This window comes from Papio anubis, chromosome 15 (assembly GCF_008728515.1).
Source record: "Papio anubis isolate 15944 chromosome 15, Panubis1.0, whole genome shotgun sequence".
Lineage (NCBI taxonomy): Eukaryota > Metazoa > Chordata > Mammalia > Primates > Cercopithecidae > Papio > Papio anubis.
Genome location: NC_044990.1, coordinates 49,075,998 through 49,095,733, shown reverse-complemented (window position 1 = coordinate 49,095,733; position 19,736 = coordinate 49,075,998). Strand labels below are relative to the sequence as shown.

The 19,736-nt window shown below is 34.1% G+C and overlaps 1 long non-coding RNA gene across 1 annotated transcript in view; it reads left to right on the top strand.

The window, feature by feature from the left end:
- LOC108582906 overlaps window positions 1-8,350 on the top strand; it is a 123,984-nt gene extending 115,634 nt beyond the window's left edge. Inside the window, exon 3 of the long non-coding RNA XR_001896928.3 lies at window positions 1,828-8,350. This is a non-coding gene — a long non-coding RNA (uncharacterized LOC108582906). The remainder of the gene's footprint in view (window positions 1-1,827) is intronic.
- The last annotated feature ends 11,386 nt before the right edge of the window (window positions 8,351-19,736 follow it).

Below are 19,736 nucleotides of genomic sequence, written 5' to 3'. Positions count from 1 at the left end.
AAATCTAGTGCATAACCAGAAGTGCCGCACAAAAATACAAATCTAGTGTTGTAAAAATTTATATTTATTAAGATGAGCTAAAAATATAAATTTTAATATGAATTTTCCTGATTTCTAAATGGGGCCTATTAGCTAACATATTTAGGAATACTGTGGAGACTTAAAATCATGGTGTGAATTTTGGGGTGATTGCAGATCATATTGGCTCAATAAATACCAATCTGGGAACTTCAGAGAAGAAGCTCTTCAAAATTCTTTATAGACTCCACTGGAAATATGAAAATACGTTTCTGAGGCTATAGTCACAGGAAAGAGCTAAATGTCAGCTTTCAATGTTTCCATAGGAACATACAGGAGTATACTGGAACATATAAGTAATAATGCAAAGCCTAGAATTAACTTGTTCATTAGGACTTCAGTTATGGCTTGCTTCATAATAAACAGCCGCACAATCAAGTGGTTTAAAATGATAACTATGTGTTATCGCATAAAAAATCTGTGAATTGGTTGGGCTCATGTGGACAGTTCTGCTCCATGTGGTGTCAGCAGGAGTTGCAGTCATACAGAAGCTCCTTTGGACTGAAATATCCCAGATGGCTTACCCATGCAGCTGGTAGGTAGCTGGTGTTGCCTATTAGTTGGTACTTCAGCTTGGGCTGTTCAGCAGATACTTCAGTTCCTTTACATGACCTCTCTTTATGTCTTCAGCTTCTTGCAACATGGTGGGTGGTTTCCAAGAGAAGAACTTCCTATGTATGCAAAAATGAAAGTTGCAATTTCCCATATCTCAGCCTCAGAATGTACCCATGATCATTTCTCCCATATTCAATTGATGAATTAGTCATAGATTTACCACATACACAAAGGGAGGGAAAATTAACTGCATATCCTGGTGGGGAGAGAAGAAAGAATTTGCAGCCACCAGGAAATTTGGTCCATTTGATGTGCTACTCCTTCATTTATTTATTTATTTTAATTCACTTAGTCAATACACATATACTGATTGTCCACAACATCTTGAATACTTATTTAGATAATAGACATATAGATTTAAACAAATGATTGTGGTTTTATACTCAGGGCATAGAAAATCATAACCATTCCTTAGTTTGTTCCTAGAAACTGTTATTCTGAATGTAAGATCTATCACTGAGAAACCCTTGATAAAGCATTAAATGCATGGAGGATAATTGCCAAATTGCATGATACTTAATGAGTTGCTTTTTACATAAATCCACACAAACTTCTAAAATTCAATGTATTGATTAGGTATTGCCACAATAAAATGCAATGTAGCAGTTGGCTGGTGCCACAATACAGTTGCATAACAAACCACCGCAAAACTCAGTGACTTAAAGCAAGAGTAATTTATTCTTGCATGAATTTAGTACTTTTTTTTTTTTTTTTTTTTTTTTTGAGACAGAGTCTTGCTCTGTCGCCCAAGCTGGAGTGCTTGGCGATCTCGGCTCACTGGAAGCTCCGCCTCTTGTGTTCACCCTCCATTTCTCCTGCCTCAGGCTCCCAAGTACCTGGGACTACAGGAGCCCGCCACCACCCCCAGCTAATTTCTATATTTTTAGTGGAGAAGGGGTTTCACTGTGTTAGCCAGGATGGTCTGGATCTCCTGACCTGGCGATCTACCCACCTTGGCCTCCCAAAGTGCTGGGATTACAGGAGTGAGCCACTGGGCCTGGTGGAATTGAGTACATTTATGCATCCATCTGTGGGTCAGCTTGGACTCAACTAATTTAGCTGGGGTTGGCTGGGCTTAACTCCAAGCTGAACTTGTAACCCAGGTCTTCTATGTTTATCTCTCATATTTCTTAGCCTAATCTGCTACCTGAGGGATGTTCTTCTCATCATGGCAGTGATAGAAAAGCAAGAGGGCCAGTTCAACTGTACAAGCCAATCCCCAGCCTCTGTTTACATATGCCTGATAATATTTCTCAAGACAAGCCTGTCATGTACCTCAGGACAACATCAATTGAGCAAAAAAAATTATACTCTATCTGTAATAGAAAAAATGTAATAGAAAAATAAAGAATTGAGAAAAAATGGAGCAATATATATCACAGGTGAAAATAAGTTGTTAACTGAAGACTTCTTTAATCACTATTTCCCTGAAATTTTTAAAAGACTACGAGGGAGTGAACTCTATTTTCCTATTAGTTTTTCAGTATACATAATCAGATGCCTATTGATTAAAAATAATTTTACAATCAGTTATTAACATTATGTAAGAAAACATTTTTGTGATCATATAATTAATTACATGAAATTCTATTTTATATATTTTATAGCTATAACTTAAAAGTTGACAAAAGTTTGGTATCAAGATACAATTTCATCGTGGGTCCTTGATTTGGCAAATTAGGTAAAGATCAAGATGAGGAGGGGGAAAATGTCCTTACTAACAGTAATAAATATTTTCTGGAATTCCCTATTTAGGGCTTATATACTTACAGTCTGAGATTCCTTAATATGTGTTTACCATGAAATAAACTCTATCTTAATATTCTTCTATAGTGAGTAATACAATTATGTTTCCACAACTTCAGCCACTAAATTGCTCTATTTCCCAATCTGTTAACAATCCAAGTAAATTTACAAAACCCTGTGAAATTCCCATCTAATTCTCCAGCGTTTAAAGATGCTTGAGGCTCATAGGAAATACTGCACATGAGTAAGTGTGATTTTACTTTTACTATAATTTCAATAAAAATGTGCAATTCTGAGTATTAATAAATTGATCAATAACAATGCAAATATACAAACAACATAAGTCCATGGATTAAATATTATATATTATTTTTTAAGTGCCATTAATCTCAGTTCCCATACTATAAAGTTCAGTAAAAATTCATTAGTCGTTTCCTGATTTATTCTTCAATAGTTTAATATACATTCATAATAATAATAATTATAACTGTATCTTTATTACATAATACATAATAAAATATTGTATATTACATAATATATAACAAAATATAAAATTATAAGAAATAGTAATCATTATGACACTGAAACTAACACATATAGCTCCTGTTCCAAGAGCAGAGTTTGGAGCTTAATCCTCATTATATTGGTGTTATATTATCTGCTTTTTATTAATGAGACAACTATGACACAAAAAGTTTTTATGTCTTGCATAAGAGATCACTCAGAGAGCTAAGTGGTATAAGCAGGATATAAACTGAAGAAGTCTAGATCATATAAATATATAAATGTATGTAGATAAAATCTTCACATTTTAAAACTATAGTATCACATTTTTACTGAATTATTGACTATTTCTTGCTATTGGAACTTTTTTAAAATAAAGCTTCAAGTTCCATAGATTTCTATAAATTCAATAAAGTGTTCATACTTAAAGATAAGTTTCCTCACCGGTTATCACAATTCTATGAAATTTGTACGGTTATAGCATAATTTAGTTAATTCATCTCTCATTGATGACTATTTATATTTTTTCAATCTTTTTCTGGTACAAACAATAATGCAATAAATCTTTATAATGTTTTTCACATTTAAGAGAGAATCTTTGCTATAAAGTTTTTGCTAGATCAAAGAGAATTTTTCAATATAATATTGACTAATATCATCAAGTCACTTATCATAATTAATATGTGGGACAACTTGTTTTTCCACAGCTGCCCAGAAGAGTGTTTTATCAAATACAACTTGAATGTTTTCTGTCTTAGAGATGACAAATGGAATCTCAATGTGTTTATATTTAGAAATTTTTCCAACATTGAATAAGGTTAAGTATGTTTTTAGACACATCTTCAAGAGTCATTGTATTTCCTTTCCTTCTCATTGTCTCTTCAAATAATTTGCCCATTTTTCTACTGAACTGGTCGTATTTTTTTCAAAGAACTACTTATACATGAAGGAAATTAGTCTTGTGTGATATGTTTTTCATTTCCCCCACCCCAATTTTCATTTATCTTATAATTATTTTTCTATTATTCAAAAGATTTTTGTTTTTTCTTCCTTTGTGCATTTAAATATAGTCAACTATATCAATCTCTCAGTTTATAACTGAATTTTGGCTTATGTTTTGAAAAACCTATCTCAATCTGAGCTTATAAAATAATTTCCCCATGATTGAATCTAATACTCCTATGATTTCATTTTATTCTAAAACATATAGTCCATTTGGAATTTATCATTTATTCCTTTTGGAGTTACCATATATTTTAATTTTAAATCTGATATTTTCAGCCAGGGTCAGGCAGGCTATTTTATTAAGTGAATATTAGGACCTACATTTTTTGTTGTCTTCAGAATTCTTCTTAATTTCACTGACATCTTAAGAAGTTGTCTTATGTACTATACCTTTACCGACACAGTAGTTAGCATCCTTTTTGTCAACATTTTATAGGATGAAGCACAAACCTTTACAAACAAATAATAGCTGTGATTGAATTATACTTATTACTGAAAAATTGCTATTTTTGAATAATAATTTTTCTGTACTATTCACTAAATAGCTTTTCATTCATTGAATCCTTTTTATCCATAACCATGAGTTGAATTATTGTTATATGTATGGGACGTAGTCATACAAATATAGATGAGACTGAGAACTCAAGTATGTGAAAAACAAGCGAATCAGTAGTTTCTACTCTTTGGTTTCTGTATTCTTATAAATTATAACTTGTAATGACTCTCAAAATTAAAAATTGACAGCAGCATGCCAGATAAATTCACCAAAAATATCTAACATCTAAAAATATCTAATAAAGAGAAAGCTTTGATTAATCTTTGAGGATTAATTAACTAGAAAGTCATCAATCATTAAAATGATATTTACTTAGACTAGTAACCAAGAACAATTGATGGCAAGATCATTGGAAATCCTTCTTAATGGCATAATGGAAGGTCAATTACTTGGTGTACTTTTTCTTCAATCAGCTACGGTTCTGATGAACTATTCTTTCTCTTCATCATCACAAAATTAATACTTTAATGCTATGACCACCTTATGTGGAATATGACATTGTACAAGATTACAAGATTACAGCATCACCTGAGAACTTGGTGAGATTTTGGGTTCTAGACGTAGTGCTGCTGCAAGTTTTGAAATCTCAGGCAGGAGATCCTTCATTTGTAGACATGAATTTGAATAAATGATACCTAATTTCACTCCGCCTTTTAAAATGCTATGATCCTTATCTTTTTTAAACATTCATCTGGAAACACTGATTACTGGATAATTTAGTTCAAACAACTGAATTTGACCTCAGAATAAAATTGTTTTGCAGGCTGGTTTTCCAAAACATTGTATGAACTCTCATTTCTTTATTTCTTTTACTTGACAAAACCTAAAACAATAATCATTTGAAATTTTACTCCTTGAGATAAGCCATAAGACATTACCCTACAAAAAAGTAAATTGAATGGAACATTGTGTAAATAACAATGAAGAATCACTGCATTAAAATATAATTGAGTAATTTCTTAGCTTACAAAAACCTATAACCAAATATCAACTAAGAAAGTCTTCTCTTTCAGTTTTGAATTATTCTAAAGATTCAAACTAGCATATCCTGCCACATCAATTTACTCTGCTTGTAGTAGAGTAACCGTACTGAACTTTGACCAATCTATAGTTCCAAACCATCTGCTTCCAAAGGAAAATGATGCTTTCTTCAATGAAAGACATAAAAACACCAAATATATGCCTAATTGCCCAGCTGGCTGAGTTGAGAAGAAAACATGTCAAAGCTGATTGGTAAATTGATTTTGCCATTTGCTGTGGTTTTCTGCAAGCATCTAATCAATTGGATAGTTTGTGCTGACCCATTTTTGGGTTATTGTGTTCTCTCTGTAATATTTATCTTCAATACTGTTTTAGCCTTATGTATTTTATACATTTGTAAAATGAAAACACTCTCCTTATGCTTATTCTAGAGCTTTTATATGCCAGGTACATATAATGCAGAGGTACACATAATTTAAAAAGTTAATCCAGTGTTTGGCATAATAAAAAGTTTCTATCAACTATATTTAGTATAGGAAATGATTAATGTAATTAAGGTGAGGGATAAATTTTTTTAGATACAGTAGTATGAACACTGCATCGATGATAAATTTGAGACTCTTTTCTTTTATATATTTGTCCCATAAATTCACAGATTCTAGAATTTGGAAGTAACCTTAAATGTCCTCTATTCCAACAAAGCATCTAATATTTGAATTCCCTCTACAACATCTCCACCATGTGGTTATCTGGCCTAAGTCACCACCAGTGAACAGGAAAAACATTGTGTCCTGTGGAAATTAATTTTATCTCTGTTTAGTCCTAACTATTGCATAGTCCCTCTTTATGTTAAATTCAAACTAATATATTTTAAACTATTAACAACGGATTTTAATTCTAAACCATTAGTGCCTAATACAGTGAGCCTAAATCACTCATTAATGCTCCCTTGCCATTAATAATCTTCTACTATCCCAAGAGAGATATCATTCGAATCCCTGTGCATTTCTGGCAGATATCCTCTGAACATTCTATAATGTGTTCATATTCCTATTGAAATGTGGAGCTTGAAGCTACACATTATGCACTAGGTGGTGACTGATTACCAGAGTAAAGGCAAATTATTACTTAATTTGACAACACTCTTGACATGAAACTTCCATTAATGCAACCCAACGAGATGTTGATATAAACCGTACACTACTGAACTATTTTCTATAACCCTAAATTGCTTAACAGATATATCCCTGTAATTATGCAGTTTGCTTTTGGCTTTCTATACCTACTGTAGTACATTTAAGTTTGCTTATATTAACTATGAGCTGTCTGTTTTTATCCTTTCATTCAAATTAAAAGCAAAATGAATTTTATTTAAACATTTTAATTTCATATTTAATATCTGTAATTCTATTAGTAGCTGCATATGACAGGAGAAAATGATTGCAGTTTAAACCAAATAAAAGTTTATTTCTTTTTCATGTGGAAAATATTAAGAGGTTCATAGTCCAAGAATGCCATAGTGACTCCATTGTGCCACCAGTAGCACTCAGTTATTTTTGTCTGTTTTTATTTTCTTTAAATCCATAGTTATGCATGAGTTCAAGGAACACATGAAAATGTACCTATTATTCTGCCTTGCAATGAGTTCAACTAAAATATGGGGTTCCTACTAAGGAAGAAAGAGCGATTACACACTAAGGAGGAAAGAAAGAATACACACTCTTTCCAAGCATACATGGAATATAAACAAGAATTTTAAAATCTATTAGACAATAAATCAAATCATAACAAATTCCAAAGTATTGAGAACCATAAAAAGATGATATTTTATATTCACAAAAAGTAAAGCTTTAAATACCTGGCAATAAAAATTCCTACACTCCTGGTAGAAATTTAAATTTGTTTAACAATTTTGAACGTTATTTTGTTATAGAGTAATATTAAATATTTGTAACTTATTACTCAACAATTCCATTCCAAGTAGAATCTCTTTAATTTCTTCGCCAGGAGACTTGTACTAAAATGTTTGTAATAGCCTAATACTGCAAAAAAGATTCCAACAACAGCAGAAAAGATGAATGACTTGTCTTATATAGCAGGCATATCCACAAGATAAACCTTGAAAACATGAAACATCACAATAATTTAAAGGCATAAAAGAATATAAAAATTGTAAGGACATTTGTATAAATAAATCAATAATATATAAACAATTTATTATTGGTGATACACATATGAACTGCTTTCAAAACTTAATGAAACTGAAGAATGATGAAATTAGTAAAAAAGATTCTCTTTGGGGGAAGGGAGGGAGATAAAGACCATTGGGGGCAGGTCAGTGGGGAACATAGATTTTAGATTTGCTAAGTGATATTCTACCTCTCAAATTGAGTGCCTGTTATATTGTTGAAACTGTATGCATACACTGTGTATAGTACTTTATATATAACATTCTTCACTGAAAACATGTAAAAGTCAGACAAAATATAGATACATTTTTATTAAAAGAAACATATGAAACAACGTGATAAAGAAAGGTTCAAATAAAGACGGAGATATATAAAGAAAGTGCAAACTAAACATAAGTAAGACTTAATTATGAGACCACATAGCGTTTAATATTTAAAGAACCTAAGTCATTAAAGGGACACATTGTGTAATAATACAAGGCACAATTTATGAATATGTGACAGTCCTAATTCTGTCTGAAACAAATAACGCAGTCAATGAAGCAAAAACTATTAGAAAGGCAAGGAGAGATCTGTTTCTATATTTTATGCATTTATTGATGTTCCAGAATACCTGAAACAGGGCTTGTAATACTTGTCATTAAAATTTGCTTTTTTTAACAAATAGAAGAGATTATTATAATGGAACATTTACTATCACCAGTGAATTCAGGGGGATTATTATAATCAAAAAATTAACAAAGTAATTTAAAAATTTCAGAATATACATATATACTTATATACATATATACTTCCATTTTTACATGTATTTCTACATATAATTATCTATCTACAAGACATCCTAAATTTTTTGAACCCTAAGTATTTTAAAGACCAAACGTGTAATCTTAACCTAATACAATTTAAAACACATAATAAAGAATTTCCCAATTACATTTCTGGATTGAAGCAAGAAACATGCAAAGTGATGTTACAAATTATTTAGAAAACAATTAACCTATATTTTATACAAAACATCTATGATTAGCTAAATGATAGAGAAAAATGTGAAGATATTATCTTTCTTTCTTTCTTTTTTTTTTTTTTTTTTTTTGAGACGGAGTCTCGCTGTGTCGCCCAGGCTGGGGTGCAGTGGCTGGATCTCAGCTCACTGCAAACTCCGCCTCCCGGGTTCACGCCATTCTCCTGCCTCAGCCTCCCGAGTAGCTGGGACTACAGGTGCCCGCCACCTCGCCTGGCTAATTTTTTGTATTTTTTAGTAAAGACGGGGTTTCACCGTGTTAGGCAGGATGGTCTCGATCTCCTGACCTCGTGATCCACCCGTCTCGGCCTCCCAAAGTGTTGGGATTACAGGCTTGAGCCACCGCGCCCGGCTGATATTAATCTTTCTTATCAAGTTAAAGAAAATAGTGAAGTAGCTAAAAAATAATTTGTGTTATTTTACAAGTAGAAAGTGGAAATTCACAAAGATAAGAGCTAAAATTGAATAAATACGAAAAGAGCAAAGATAAATATAACCAGTCTTTTTCTAAGTATGAAAATGTCATTTAAAGGCTTTGTGAGACTGAAGAAGCAAGAAACAGAATGAAAATAAATTTTTAAGGGAAATTAAAACAGATATGATCACATAAAAATTAGAATAAAAATGCAACACTATATTAAAAAAATTTAAATTTATAGTAACTGAATAATTTGCTAATGAACTTAAAATACCAACATTTATACATAAATAATTAAAAAATACAATATAAAAAATTGAAAATTTCATTTGAAATCTAACAGTGAGAAATACACTAGAATAACAACATTTCACCACTGAATTCTATATGAATTTTAAGGAATATAGTATTACAAATAGGGAAATAGTTGTGAAGTTACTTTATTTCTTTAATATACATGCATGTTATTCCAAAATAAAATAATGATAGAAAATAAATTAAAAGGCCTGCAAACATCATTTAAAAGTATAAAATACTAAATTCATTTTAATGAATACCAGGAACTTGACCAGAATTTGTTTGCTATTTTCATTATTTTTGTAGCAAATACAATGAAAAACAAAATAAAATATTTGCATGATAAAGTAAAAAATATAAACATATGATATTTAAATATATAATAGTCATAAATACATTGTATCATTAAATAAAATGTTAGAGGAAAAAATGGTATTCCTTTTCTGGTGAGAACATACAGATCTTGAAGAAGTCTAAAATACTCTGGGGGACTAAGGAATCTTCTAGACTTCACTACAGTGACTTAATATGAGGTAATACTAAAACATTAAGCTGTTCTCATAAGCACTAAAGACTTAAGATTGAAATGTAAAAATTATTCTAAACATAATAGCAATGAAAAATGTAAACTACTTTGTAAATAATTAACAAGAATAACATAGGTCATATACACATAAAATTGTAGTAACTGAAAGCCATACATCAAGGTAAGACCAAACAGTGATATAGAACGTATTCGTGAATAAAATCTTAATGCCACAAAATAGAAATTCTCTAAACTCCAACTATATATTTAAGTTTATTTCAACTAATATTCTGACAGGATTGGCATTTTGGGATGGTGATGGTGAAAATTAAATATTATAAACTTAAACTCAACCAAAATAACTTAGATTTTATGGAAAAGGAAAAGGAAAAGTGAGGTGCATAGAAACAAATAAGTAGATTTATATATGAGACAAAATGTAGAGAAGGCAGTAATAGAACCAAATTAATATGAGAATTTAACCTATAACAAAAACGTATTTCAATTTAGTAAAAAAGTGATTTAGTAAAGTTGGTGCTGCCATAATTATTTATAATTCTAGAATCAAATAAACCTTGCACTGTATCTTACATTTTAAACCAAAATAAAACGCAATTATACTACATATATAAATTTTTGAAGGTTGAAAATTTAAAATTATAGAAGAAACTATAGTCAAATATACTAATAAGCACAGTGGACAAGAACGTAAGTAAGAAAGATGGTATAAAAGTATAAAAAACTAAACATATATATTCTTATGTAATTAAAACATGACAAAAGACATTATAAACAAAATGAATAGATGCATCATAAATTGGAAAGTAAGTTCATTGCAGTAAGTGACAAAGTATTATTACTTACAATAAACAGTAAAATGTTATAAATGAAAAATAAATAAAAAAATAAAAATGGTGAAAGGAAATGCATAAATCCACAGAAGAGTAAAACAAAATATAAATAATTATTATACAGCAAATGTTAAAACTATTTGTCAGAGAAATTAGCATTAAAATACAAATAAGTTACATATTTTTAGCTTCGGACCAGCAACAACAACAAAAGGTAGCAATAACACTGCTTGAAAATGGATAGAAAAGTAATGTACTTTCATATTTTGGCAGTAGAAATGTATATGTGTAGCCTTTCTGAAAAGCAATCTGACGAAATCTATTAAAAATAAAACAGTTTCCCTGCACCTCCAAAAATTCACAACTAGGAATACTGCACACAGAACTAATCTTATTTGCCAAGACATTTGGATAAGGATGTTGTATTTTCCGTTTTCACACTGCTGATAAAGACAGACCCGAGACTGGGGGAAAAAAACAGGTTTAATTGGACTTAACAGTTCCATATTGCTGGGGAGGCCTCAGGATCATGGCGGAAGGTGAAAGGCACTTCTTATATGGCAGCAGCAAGGTAAAAAAATGAGCAAGATGCAAAAGCGGACACCACTGATAAAACCATCAGATCTCATGAGACGTATTCACTATGGTGAGAAGAGTATGGCGGAAACCGCTCCCAAGATTCCAACTATCTTTGTACGTGGCAGCAGCAAGAGAAAAAATGAGCAGGATGCAAAAGCGAACACCCCCGATAAAACCATCAGATCTCATGAGATGTATTCACTAGGGTGAGAAGAGTATGGGGGGAACCGCTCCCAAGATTCCAACTATCTCTGATTGGGTCCCTCCCACAACATGTGGGATTTATGGGAGTGCAATTCAAGATGAGATTTGGGTGGGAACACAGAGTCAAACCCTATCATTTCACCCCTGGCCCCTCCAAACCTCATGTCCTCACATTTCAAAACAAATCATGACTTCCCAACAGTCTCCTCAAATCTTAACTAGTTTCAACATTAACCCCAGACTCCACGGTTTAAAGTCTCATCTGAGACAAGACAAGTCCCTTCCTCCTATGAGCCTGTAGAATCAAAAGCAAGCTAGTTACTACCTAGATACAATCAGGATTCAAGTATTGGGTAAATACAGCAATTCTGAATTGAAGAAATTGACCAAAACAAAGGGGTTACAGGGCCCATGCAATTTGGAAATCCAGCAGGACAGTCAAATTCTAAAACTCCAAAATGATATCCTTTGACTCCATGTCTCACATCCAGGTCACACTGATTCAACAGGTAGGTTCCCATAGTCTTGGGCAACTGAGCTCCTGTGGCTTTGCAGGATATAGCCCTGCTCCTTGCTGCTTTCACAGGCTGGTGTTGAGTGTCTGCTACTTTTCCAGGCACACTGTGCAAGCTGTCGGTGGATCTACCATTCTGGGGTCTGGAGGACAGTGGCCCTCTTCTCACAGCTCCACTAGGTGGTGCCCCAGTAGGGACTCTGTATGGGAGTTGCGACCCCACATCTTCCTTTCACACTGCCATAGCAGAGGTTCTCTATGAGATTCCTGCCCCTGCAGCAAACTTTTGCCTGGGCATCCAGGCATTTCCATATATCTTCTGAAATCTAGGTGGAGGTTCCCAAACCTCAATTTTTGACTTCTGGGTACCCACAGGATCAACACCACATGGAAGCTGCCAAGGTTTGGGGCTTGCAGTCTCTGAAACTATGGGCCGAGTTGTACCTTGGCCCCTTTTAACAATGGCTGAAGCAGCTGGGAGGCAGGGCACCAAGTCCCTAGGCTGCACACAGCATGGGGACCCTGGGCCCGGCCCGTGAAACCACTTTTTTCCTTCTAGGCTTTCGGATCTATGATGGGAGGGGCTGCTGGGAAGTTCTCTGACATGACCCGGAGGCATTTTCCCCATGGTCTTTGGGATTCACGGTCAGCTCCTTGTTACTTATGTAAATTTTTGCAGCCATCTTGAATTTCTCCTCAAAAAATGGGATTTTCTTTTCTACTGCATTGTCTGGCTACAAATTTTCTTAACTTTTATGCTCTATTTCTCTTTTAAAATGAAATGCTTTTAACAGCACCCAAGTCACATTTTGAAGGTTTTGTTGCTTAGAAATTTCTTTCACCAGTTACCCTAAATCATCTGTCTCAGGTTCAAAGTTACACAAATCTCTAAGGCAGGGGCAAAATGCAGTCAGTCTCTTTGCTAAAACATAACAAGAGTCACCTTTCTTCCAGTTCCCAACAAGTTTCTCATCTCCATCTGAGACCACCTCAGCCTGGACCTTATTGTTCGTATCACTATCAGCATTTCTGTCAAAGCCATTCAACAAGTCTCTAGGAGGTTCAAAACTTTCCCACATTTTCCCATCTTCTTCTGAGCCCTCCAAACTGCTCCAATTTCTGCCTGTTACCCAGTTCCAAAGTTTCTTCCACATTTTCAGGTATCTTTTCATCATCACCCCACTCTCGACACTAATTTACTGTATTATTTTGTTTTCACGTTGCTGATAAAGACATATCTGAGACTGGGAAGAAAAAGAATCCACCCCCATGACTTAAATAATCTCACACTGAGTCCCACCCACAACATGTGGGAATTATGGGAGTACAATTCAAAATGCAATTTAGGCAGGGACAAAGAGCCAAACCATATCAGATTTGTGTTTCAGAATTGTTTGTATGAGCAGAAAACTGAAAGCAAGATGAATGTTCATCAATGTTTTGATGCTTGACTGTATGGTGGCCCATCACACCGTGAAATAACAGACAGTCATTAAGAAAAATAATACATTCTAACACTAGTTGTTTGCATGAAGGAATTCCCATGAAGCTTTTTTTTACAAATTTTATTTTGGATTCAGGGAGTATATGTGCAATTTTATACCTGGATATATTGCATAATGTTGAGGTTTGGGTATAGATGATCCCATCACCCAGGTACGGAGCATAGTACCCAATAGTTAGTTTTTCAGCCCCTGCCCCCTAACCTCCCTCGCTCCTCTAGAAGACCCCAGTATCTATTGTTGCTGTCTTTATTTACATGAGTACCCAATGTTTAGCCTCCGGTCATATGTGAGAACATGTAGTATTTGACTTTCTGTTCCTGCATTAATTAGCTTAGGATAATGCCTTCCAGCTGCATCCATGTTACTGCAAAGAACATAATTTTATTCTTTTTTATGGCTGTGTAGTATTCCAGTTATTTTCTTTATCCAATTCACTGTTGATGGGCACCCAGGTTGATTCCATGTCTTTGTTATTGTGAATAGTGCTGCAATGAACATACAAGTGAATTTGTCTTTCTGGTAGAACTATTTATTTTTCTTTGGGTATATACCTAGTAATAGACTTAGATTTCTCAATGAACTTAAAGCAGATTTACCATGAGGTATACGAAAATGAAAGTTAATATGTGGAAAAAATAGAAAATTCCTTTTCTGCTAAGTAATAATACAAATATTATTGCTTATAAACATATAGTATATTATTATATAAGTATATAATATAATATGTAATAATATACATAACCATATGAATGTGAAGCATCTTTGAACTTCTGAATGATTTACTTGGGTGCTTAGTGGAAAATGGTTTGCTGTAGCACAAACAGGAGAAACTATGGGGAGAAGCTACCACGGTACTAAGTTGTATAGAATTATATTAATGGCAGCAAGAGTGATGAAAAATTTATAATTAGAAAATTATTTACACCTGTATTATTCAATAAACTTGTAAATTTCCCATATGTAGCTAATAAAATTGAAATTAAATAAACAAACAATTTAGCTCCTTGGGCACACTAGCTATATCTCAAGTATTCAATAGCCATATATAGCTATGACTATCATATAGGACAACAGCAGAAAATTCTGTTAAATAGCATTGTTTTATATGTCAGCTAGATAAACATTTGGACCAGTGGTTAGAAAAATCTAGAAAAGTTATTATATTCCATTTAAAAAAAAATTCGAAGATGTCGTTGGCAACATTTTATATATTTTGCCTATGTTTCCAGACTTTATGGACTCCCTTGTATTTATGATGTTTATGTCTTCAATGTGTATTTAATGAAAGATGAAAAATGAAGTAAAATTTTCAGGTTTGCAGACTAAAAAAGTTTGAAAGCATAATTTTGGCAGAGGTGGCAAGTAGACCAAACTAAGACATATTGTCTCCATCTCCTTTAGTAAGAGTAACCCCATTTTTAGTTTGGCCTATTAAATGCCAGAATAGAAAGTATATAGTTTCCAGTGTTCCTTACACTGATGTGTAACTATAGACTTAAAAGAAGAAGCACACACACATACACATATAAACAACTGAGTCACCTAGAAGGGTTGAACTTTCTTTTTCTTTTTCTTTTTCTTTCTTTATTCTGGCAGGCACATTGGAGGGGATAGCTGGAGCTTCAGTGCTGCTTGTGGAACATGAGATGATCTGGAAGATAGAAACCATGAGTCTGATAATGGAAAAGGCTGGAAACCAGGGCTGCTGGGGACATAATGAACCACTATAGCAGCGTTAGACTACACACCTCTGGAATCACTACATTTAATACCAAGGAGGGCCAGCGGGGAGGAGAGAGGGTGGCAGAGGAAGAAGAATGAAAACATCCCTAGTTTATATCACACCTGATTACAGACACATTATCATCCTCAATGTAAAAGATATCAATGTAAATTTAACACAAGATAACATAAGAAAACACACATAAAAATATTATTTGCAACTTTCAAGTAGCAGAAAGTTTCAGGTAAGTTATCACTGAGGACAGACATGGAAAATGGGGTGGATGCATGCTAAGGAGTGCTATAGAGCTATTAGAAACATTGAAACAAATATATAATCAATAATGGAAATTGATCACCAGAAATATTGTGTTGGATTATAAAAATAAAAGAAACCAATGAATTTTAACACAATAATGTCTATCTAAATTTTAAAATATGACCACAAAATGCAACTGTGTGTTTTACAAATACAATATATACCGGTGAACTCACATCCAATACATCATGTTTCTTCAAAAGTGGAATGAAATGAGAATGAAATACTGATACAAGGAAAAAATATAAGATAAAAAGAGAGAAGATAAAAAAGGAAGAAAAGGAGGGGTGCATAATACCATGAGGTGATAGACTGAGAATTATGATTAATATATTCTGCTGCATTTGAGGTCCAAAGCATTAAAAATATTTGTTGCTCTATTAGAGGGTATATTAAAAGGGAAGATGACAACCGGCAGTGAGACTAGTTGCCAGTACACAGACTCATGTGTACCATAACCTATGACATAGTAGCTACTCATTTAAAATGTATTTAAAGAAATGATTTTTGAATATAACCCAGGAAGAGTTTTATATATTTCTGATATTTGAGCACCATTAGAATTTATAAAATCTTCTTAAAACAACTATTTTTTATGTATAATTGTGAGATAATTATCCTTTTCTTGCTCACCAAACAAGCAAGTAGCAGCTATGCAAGGTATAAAGTTTTTCTAGAATCCTATTTCTATGGCATATTTATTTTCTAATATAGAAACTATCAGTGAATGCAATGCAATTTAATATGTGTGTATTTTGCTTTAAGTCAGCGAATAGCATGCCAACTATTATACTTTGATTCCTTCTTTAGCACATCTTCCAATGTGTTTAAAAAAATGATCTGCCAGTATTTGTGTTCCGTAGGCTAAGGCACATCTTCATCACCAGCTAATGTATTTGTTCTCAAAAGACATGAGCAGAAACGACTGAGGATGTCTCCACATCTGTCTCCTCCAGGTGGCAGTTGTACTTCCTTCCCCACTGTTTTCTTCATTAAGACTCATCTAGTCTTTTAAAAATTGGCAACTGCTTTGCAAAATTTGAGCATTTTTCCCCTTCGAGGAATGGATCAGAGAATTTGCAAGACTGATTAAATTTTTAAAAAATAGTTATCAAATAAACTTCATGGCCTCAAAGATATGGCTCCCTGTTGCTCAGCCTGAGAGTGTAGTTTACTGACATGATTTTCAGCATTGTAAACAAATCTTCAGTCCAAGAAATATTATTCCATGAGGGATTTGGCTAAGATTCAGATTTCAGTGCTTTTGTCAAAACATACATAGTAGTTTGTATGTTTTAAAAGCAAATAAACTATGCATGTTTTGACAAAAGCATTGAAATCTGAATCTTATCCTAGGAGGAAACGTATTTCCCTCTCTGCAAAATCTTTGAAATATGAAAAAAGTGAGGCATATATACAGTGAATATGTGTAATTGGATGCAAGAGGCCATGACAACATCAAAGTCTTTATGTTTAGAAATAAATGTCTTTGAAACTTTAAAATAGAGGAGAAAATAAATTATATGTTCTTTTTTTTTAAAAGATGAAAAATTATTTTTATAATCTCATTTATTCATTCATTCATCAGATAAACGATTACTGAGTTCCTTCTGTGTTTCAGGAACTGGGCTAGTCTCTGTGACAGTCAAGTACTACTTTGAGGAAGTTTAGATATTAGTATGGTAGATTATATGTATGTAGTAATTTTGATATGAAGTGAGCAATAAGAACTTTAAAAGAGGCTGGGCATGGTGGCTTATGCCTGTAATCCCAGCACTTTGGGAGTCTAAGGGGGGCAGATCACCTGAGGTCAGGAGGTAGAAACCAGCCTGGCCAACATGGTGAAACCCTGGCTCTACTAAAAATACAAAATAGCTGGGGGTGCGTGGTGGTGGGCACCTATAATCCCAACTACTCAGGAGGTTGAGGTAGGAGAATCGCTTGAAACTGGGAGGCGGAGATTGCAGATTGCAGTAAGCCCAGATCACTCCACAGCAACGCAGCCTGGGTGACAGAGATACATTCAACCTCCAAAAAAAAAAAGAAAAGAAAAGAAATGAAAGAACTTTGAAAGAAATGCTGACTGGAGAGTAAAGTGTGTTCAGGAGATAATTCTCATAAGCCAAAGTGACCCAGGGTAAAAACATGTTTCTGTCCTGGAATTCACGTCATTGTATAATTTTCTTCTCTTGAGTGTGAGTTGGGCCTAGGTACTTGCTTCTATCCAAGAAAAGAAAGTAAAAGTGGTGGAATGTAACATCTAGACAGGGTCACAAAACACTGACTTGTTGACTGCTGTAGGCGCTGTTATGCTCTTCTCTCCTGCTTGTACTACTAAAGCAAATGGTAGCAGTGTGAAGTGTCTTACAGAGGAAGGAGCCCATTTGCGAAAGATGGAACGAACATCAGCTTCTAGCCAACAGCCAGCAAGGGGCTAGGGGGGACTTCAGCCCATGACGACCTGAATACCAATAATCATGTGAATTAATTTATGGAATAGACCTCCTCACAGTTAAGATGGAAGATGACTGCAATCCTGATAAAGACTGTAATCATAGCCTTGGGAGGGGCTCCGCGCCAGAGGTCAGTGTTGTGTCTGAATTCCTGACCCACAGAAATCATGAGATAATAAATATTTGTTGTCTAAAACCACTATGTTTTGAGGGCAACTTGTTAGGCAGCAACAGATCACTTTTAGCACGTCTGAGAGGAAAGGAATTGCAAATTCATGTCATAATCTTTGGGAAACATCTATATGCTAGACAGGAGGTACACAGTAATGGACAGAATAGACAAAGAGCTGCACTTGTTCACCTTATGGTCTGCTAATAAAATATCCAACAATAATTATACAAATCATTATTTAAGTTGTGCTACGTTAAATGAAGGAACTGTGTAATGTGCAAGGAGGGAGTAAAATAAAGGCACCCAGTCTAAGCTTGGGGGTAATGACTTTGCTCAAGAAATGATATTTCATCATATGAAAAACCTGGGTAGAAGGGAGAGAATGGTATATGAGAGGAAAAACAGAAAAATTTCCTTATAGACAGGAAAAGCATATGGAAAGAACTTGGGGCCTGAAACTAATGAGACAAATACTTTTATATGTGACTGGGCACGGTGGCTCATGCCTGTAATCCGAGGACTTTGAGAGGCCGAAGCAGGAGGATCCCCTGAGGCCAGGAGTTGGAGACCAGCCTGGCCAACATGGTGAAACCCCGTCTATACTAAAAATACAAAAATTAGCCAGGCATGATGGCGGGCATTTGTTATCCCAGCTACTGGGGAGGCTGAGGCAGGAGAATCACTTGAACTTGAGAGGCAGAGGTTGAAGTGAGTTGAAATGGTGCAACTTCACTCCAGACTGGAAAACAAAGTGAGACTTCATCTTAGAAAAAAATAAAAAAAGACTTTTACATGTCGATACTCTTAAGTATCAACAAAAATTGAGATTAAATGCAAAGAAAAGAAGTTTAAGACATTTAAAGGAGAATATTGAAAAATCACAGTTGGTATTTTAGAGCAATTACTCTTTTTTTTTTTTTTTTTTTTTTGAGACGGAGTCTTGCTCTGTCGCCCAGGCTGGAGTGCAGTGGTGCAATCTCCACTCACTGCAAGCTCCGCCTCCCAGATTCAGCCATTCTCCTGCCTCAGCCTCCCCAGTAGCTGGGACTACAGGCACCCACCACCACGCCCGGCTAATTTTTTGTATATTTAGTAGAGACGGAGTTTCACCGTGTTAGCCAGGATGATCTCGATCTCCTGACCTAGTGATCTGCTTGCCTCGGCCTCCCAAAGTCCTGGGATTACAGGCGTGAGCCACCACACCTGGCCAGAGCAATTACTCTTATGGAGAAAACACAAATTTTAGGAGGCCAGTTAGGAAACAGAGAGATGATGATGATTTCATCTCAGGTGGCTATGATGGTAATAGAGAATGAGAGATAATACGATATGCTATAGAATGCAATCAGGTGTACCACTACAACTATAAAATTATATCTCAGTTTTCCAAAGGCACAAACATTTACTAAATATACATTTTTGTTTAATCAAGCAGAAGTACATAATGATGAGTTGTTATATATAACAATTTTCTTTACATA